The following is a 6,709-nucleotide window of genomic DNA, read 5'->3' as shown; positions in this document are numbered from 1 at the left end:
ACAACACATCTCCTGTTCTGACAGACTAGAATCACATCAACAACACATCTCCTGTTCTGACAGACTAGAATCACATCAACAACACATCTCCTGTTCTGACAGACTAGAATCACATCAACAACACATCTCCTGTTCTGACAGACTAGAATCACATCAACAACACATCTCCTGTTCTGACAGACTAGAACCACATCAACAACACATCTCCTGTTCTGACAGACTAGAATCACATCAACTACCTGCTAGTTCTAACAACACATCTCCTGTTCTGACAGACTAGAATCACATCAACAACACATCTCCTGTTCTGACAGACTAGAATCACATCAACAACACATCTCCTGTTCTGACAGACTAGAACCACATCAACAACACATCTCCTGTTCTGACAGACTAGAACCACATCAACAACACATCTCCTGTTCTGACAGACTAGAATCACATCAACAACACATCTCCTGTTCTGACAGACTAGAATCACATCAACAACACATCTCCTGCTCTGACAGACTAGAATCACATCAACAACACATCTCCTGTTCTGACAGACTAGAATCACATCAACAACACATCTCCTGTTCTGACAGACTAGAATCACATCAACAACACATCTCCTGTTCTGACAGACTAGAATCACATCAACAACACATCTCCTGTTCTGACAGACTAGAATCACATCAACAACACATCTCCTGTTCTGACAGACTAGAATCACATCAACAACACATCTCCTGCTCTGACAGACTAGAATCACATCAACAACACATCTCCTGCTCTGACAGACTAGAATCACATCAGCAACCTGCTAGTTCTAACAACACATCTCCTGCTCTGACAGAATTCACAGAGCGTACCCCTCAGTTTCTTGGCAATTTCTCGCATGGAACAGCCTTCATTTCTCAGAACAAGAAAAGACTGACGAATTTCAGAAGAAAGTTATTTGTTTCTGGCCTTGTTGAGCCTGTAATCCATCCCACAAATGCTGATGCTCCAGATACTCAACTAGTCTAAAGAAGGCCAGTTTAATTTCTTCTTTAATCAACACGACAGTTTTTCAGCTGTGCTAACATAATTGCAATAGGGTTTTCTAATGATCAATTACCCTTTTAAAATTATTAACTTGAATTAGCTAACACAACATGCCATCACAGGAGTGATGGTTGCAGATAATGAGCCTCAGTTCGCCTATGTAGATATTCCATTAAAAATAACATGTTTCCAGCTACAATAGTCATTTACAACATTAACAATGTCTACACTGTATTTCTGATCAATTTCATGTTATTGTAATGGACCAAAAATGTGCTTTTCTTCCAAAAACAAGGACATTTTTAAGTGACCCAAACTTTTGAATGGTAGTGTGTATGAAAATAAAGGTAAATGCATATTTCAATGTCCAGATGTACAAAGTTATGATTTACCAATAATTTACCAATAATTCATTAATTTAGTAACACCATCCTCATAAATGATACTATATCTAACGAGTCACACTCCCGGATCCGGGATCCTCCTCATCAAAAAAGCTGACTAGCATAGCCTAGCCTAACGCGACAGGGATATCATATAATATAATTTTCATGAAATCACAAGTCCAATACAGCAAATGAAAGATAAACATCTTGTGAATCCAGCCATCATTTCCGATTTTTTAAATGTTTTACAGCAAAAACACAATATATATTTATTTTAGCTCACCACAATAGCCAAACACACAACGCCATGTTTTCACCATGTTTCCACCGCAAAGGTAGCTTCACAAAACCCACAAATAGAGATAAAATTAATCACTAACCTTGAATAACTTCATCAGATGACAGTCTTAGAACATCATGTTATACAATACATTTATGTTTTGTTCGAAAATGTGCATATTTAGAGGTACGAATCCTGGTTTTACATTGTGAATATGTAGCAATGATGCACCAAATTGTCCGGAGATATTTTGGACAGTCACGTAATCTAACCAAAGAACTCATCTTAAACTTTACTAAAAATACATGTTGTACAGCAAATGAAAGATACACTGGTTCTTAATGCAACCGCTGTGTTAGATTTTTTTTAAATAACATTAGTACAACATACAGCATGCAATATTGTGAGACAGCGCTCTCCTATTCTCCGCCTTGTTGGAGCCAACATATTCCACAAAAAAACAAAATAACATCATAAATATTCTCTTACTTTTGATGATCTTCCATCAGGAGTCCTAGTTCCAGAATAAATCATTGTTTTGTTTTAGAATGTCAATTTATTCTGTCGAATTAGCAACTTTGGCTAGCCATGTGTAGGGCACATGTCCAAAAAATCTTTGCGCCTGGAACGAAAAATTCCAAAATTCCCAATAAACGTCGAATAAACTGGTCAAACTCGGTTGAAAATCCTACTTTATGATGTTCTTCTCATATGTATCCAATAAAATCAGAGCCGGAGCATTTCATCGTGTAAACCGAACGCATTTCAGAAGACAATGTGAGGTTCCCCGGCGCGCAGTTGAAAACCGACAAAAGAGCGGACCTGTCACTCCAAAAGCTCTCATTCGGTCTCAGATCAAGCTAGACACCCTATTCAACATTCGACTGCCTGTTGACATCTAGTGGAAGGCGTATGAAGTGCATACAGATCCATAAATATAAGCCAGTTGAATAGGCAGGCCCTGACACAGAGCCCCATTTTCAGAATTTTCACTTCCTGTTTGGAAGTTTGCTGCCAAATGAGTTCTGTTTTACTCACAGATATAATTCAAACAGTTTTAGAAACTTCAGAGTGGTTTCTATCCAATAGTAATAATATGCATATTGTATGATCTAGAACAGAGTACGAGGCCGTTTAATTTGAGCACGATATTTTCCCAAAGTGAAAACAGCGCCCCCTATTAAGAAGAAGTTTTAAAGATACGCTGCACCGTATACCTATGTAAGCTACCTATCAATAGGCTACTGATGCTTTACTGGCAGATTTTGCATTGCAATTGTCCAGTAATGCAACAACACCAATGAATAACAGATTCCTCAAGATTGTTGAGTGTTTTTAGCTGAAAGACCGAGCTAACAGATTCTTATTTTGTTCCAGATACTGTGTGAGGGCTTGGCTCCTCTAGTGCCTCACAGAGGTGGACCCAAATAGGGTGTAGTTCTCCCTGAGGCAGGAGAGTTTCAGGGGAGTGGTGAACCGGTTCAAGCTGCCGCAACTGAGCTAGCATCCCGAGAATCTCCTCCTGAAATTTAGGGCAGATTATCCCCCGGGTCATCGATCAGTTTCACCCTTTCTCCTTCCTCTTGCGTGTAAATCATCTTGCACCTGTCGTATTCAGGCCCAACTAGGAGGTGAGGACACTCGGAGTGTGGTGTCAGGAAAACAACCTCTCACTCAACATCAACAAAACAAAGGAAATGATCGTGGACTTCAGGAAACAGCAGAGGGCTCCTATCCAAATTGATGGGACAGCAGTGGAGAAGGTGGAAAGTTTTAAGTTCCTCGGCGTACACATCACGGATGAACTGAAATGGTCCACCCACACGGACAGTGTGGTGAAGAAATCGCAACTGCGCCTCTTCAACCTCAGAAGGCTGAAGAAATGTCCTTAACAGAGGAATGGAGTTGTGTACCAAACCAAATCAAAACCGTCCCTACACTAGGGAGTTTATTTTTTTTTTAAATGGTTTAAAATGGTTCATGTACTAACTGTTTTTAACATAACAGGCAAAGAGAAAGTATAATATACTGAACAATAATAGAAACACAACATGTAAAGTCAAAGATCCCAGAAATGTTCCATACACACGAAAAGCATATTTCTCTCAACATGTTGTACACATATTTGTTTACATCCCTTTTAGTGAGCATTTCCCCTTTAACAAGATAATTCATCCACCTGACAGGTGTGGCATATCAAGAAGCTGATTAAACAGCATGATCATTACACAGGTGCACCTTGTGCTGGGGATCAATAAAAGGCCACTCTAAAATGTGCATATTTGTCACACAACAGTCTTAATTTTTGAGGGAGCATGCAGTTGGCACTGTGACTGCAGGAATGTCCACCAGAGCTGTTGCCAAATAATTGTGTGTTAATTTCTCTACCATAAGCTGCATCCAATGTCGTTTTAGAGAATTTGGCAGTACATCGACAGCCTCACAACCGTAGACCATTTGTGACCACACCAGCACAGGAGCTCCACATCCGACTAGTTCACCTGCTGGATCATCTGAGACAAACCACCCGGACAGCTGATGAAACTGTGGGTCTGAGACCAGCCAACCAGACAGCTGATGAAACTGTGGGTCTGAGACCAGCCACCCAGACAGCTGATGAAACTGTGGGTCTGAGACCAGCCAACCAGACAGCTGATGAAACTGTGGGTCTGAGACCAGCCAACCAGACAGCTGATGAAACTGTGGGTCTGAGACCAGCCACCCAGACAGCTGATGAAACTGTGGGTCTGAGACCAGCCACCCGGACAGCTGATGAAACTGTGGGTCTGAGACCAGCCACCCGGACAGCTGATGAAACTGTGGGTCTGAGACCAGCCACCCAGACAGCTGATGAAACTGTGGGTCTGAGACCAGCCACCCAGACAGCTGATGAAACTGTGGATCTGAGACAAACCACCCAGACAGCTGATGAAACTGTGGGTCTGAGACCAGCCACCCAGACAGCTGATGAAACTGTGGGTCTGAGACCAGCCACCCGGACAGCTGATGAAACTGTGGGTCTGAGACCAGCCACCCGGACAGCTGATGAAACTGTGGGTCTGAGACCAGCCACCCGGACAGCTGATGAAACTGTGGGTCTGAGACCAGCCACCCAGACAGCTGATGAAACTGTGGGTCTGAGACCAGCCACCCGGACAGCTGATGAAACTGTGGGTCTGAGACTAGCCACCCGGACAGCCTGAGACCAGCCACCCAGACAGCTGATGAAACTGTGGGTCTGAGACCAGCCACCCGGACAGCTGATGAAACTGTGGGTCTGAGACCAGCCACCCGGACAGCTGATGAAACTGTGGGTCTGAGACCAGCCACCCAGACAGCTGATGAAACTGTGGGTCTGAGACCAGCCACCCAGACAGCTGATGAAACTGTGAATCTGAGACAAACCACCCAGACAGCTGATGAAACTGTGGGTCTGAGACCAGCCACCCAGACAGCTGATGAAACTGTGGGTCTGAGACCAGCCACCCGGACAGCTGATGAAACTGTGGGTCTGAGACCAGCCACCCGGACAGCTGATGAAACTGTGGGTCTGAGACCAGCCACCCAGACAGCTGATGAAACTGTGGGTCTGAGACCAGCCACCCGGACAGCTGATGAAACTGTGGGTCTGAGACTAGCCACCCGGACAGCCTGAGACCAGCCACCCAGACAGCTGATGAAACTTTGGGTCTGAGACCAGCCACCCGGACAGCTGATGAAACTGTGGGTCTGAGACCAGCCACCCGGACAGCTGATGAAACTGTGGGTCTGAGACCAGCCACCCGGACAGCTGATGAAACTGTGGGTCTGAGACCAGCCACCCGGACAGCTGATGAAACTGTGGGTCTGAGACCAGCCACCCGGACAGCTGATGAAACTGTGGGTCTGAGACCAGCCACCCGGACAGCTGATGAAACTGTGGGTCTGAGACCAGCCACCCGGGAAGCTGATGAAACTGTGGGTTTGCACAACCAGAGAATTTGTGCTCAAACTGTCAGAAGCCGTCTCAGGGGAGCTCATCTGCGTGCTTGTCGTCTCAACACCCTGGAGGAGTGTGCTCTTCATGGATGAATCCCGGTTTCAACTGTACCGGGCAGACGGCAGACAGCGGGTATGGCGTCATGTGGGCGAGCGGTTTGCTGACGTCAACGTTGTGAACAGAGTGCCTCATGGTGGCGGTGGGGTTATGGTATGGGCAGGCACAAACTACGAACAACAAGCACAATCTAATTTTATTGATGGCCATTTGAATGCACAGAGATATTGTGACGAGATCCTGAGGCCCATTGTTATGCCATTCATCCTCCTCCACCACCTCATGTTTCAGCATAATAATGCACAGCCCTGAAGGATCTGTACACAATTTCTGGAAACTAAATGTCCCAGTTCTTTCATGGCCTGCACAGTCACCAGATATGTCACTCATTGAGCATTTTTTGGAAGCTCTGGATCAACAGCAAATTGCTAAATTGTAATTATTTCACCACTCTGGCCTATTTATTGCCTTACCTCCCTAATCTTACTTCATTTGCACACACTGTATTTCTATTGTGTTATAGACTGTACGTTTGTTTATGTGTAACTCTGTGTTGTTTTTGTCGCACTGCTTTTCTTTATCTTGGCCAGGTCACAGTTGTAAATGAGAACTTGTTCTCAACTGGCCTACCTGGTTAAATAAAGGTAAAATAAAATACAAATACATTTTTAAAAAGAACAGCAATCCACAGGCCACATTCTGATCAACTGTAGGCGAAGGAGATGTGTGAGGAAAACGATGGTCACACCGGATACTGACTAGTTGTCTGGTCGACGCCCCTCTACCTTTTTTAAAGTTTTATTTGACCAACAGATGCAAGTCTGTATTTCCAGTCATGTTGAATCCATAGATTAGTGCCTGATGAATTTATTTACATTGACTGATTCCCTGATATGAACTGTAAATCAGTCAAATCTTTTAAATTGTATGATAAATTGTACTACCATCACTTGGCATCAGTCGATTTTTGTTTTATCT

This window comes from Salvelinus fontinalis, chromosome 11 (assembly GCF_029448725.1).
Source record: "Salvelinus fontinalis isolate EN_2023a chromosome 11, ASM2944872v1, whole genome shotgun sequence".
In the NCBI taxonomy this organism is placed as follows: Eukaryota; Metazoa; Chordata; class Actinopteri; order Salmoniformes; family Salmonidae; genus Salvelinus; species Salvelinus fontinalis.
Note: the sequence above shows the minus strand (reverse complement) of the source record.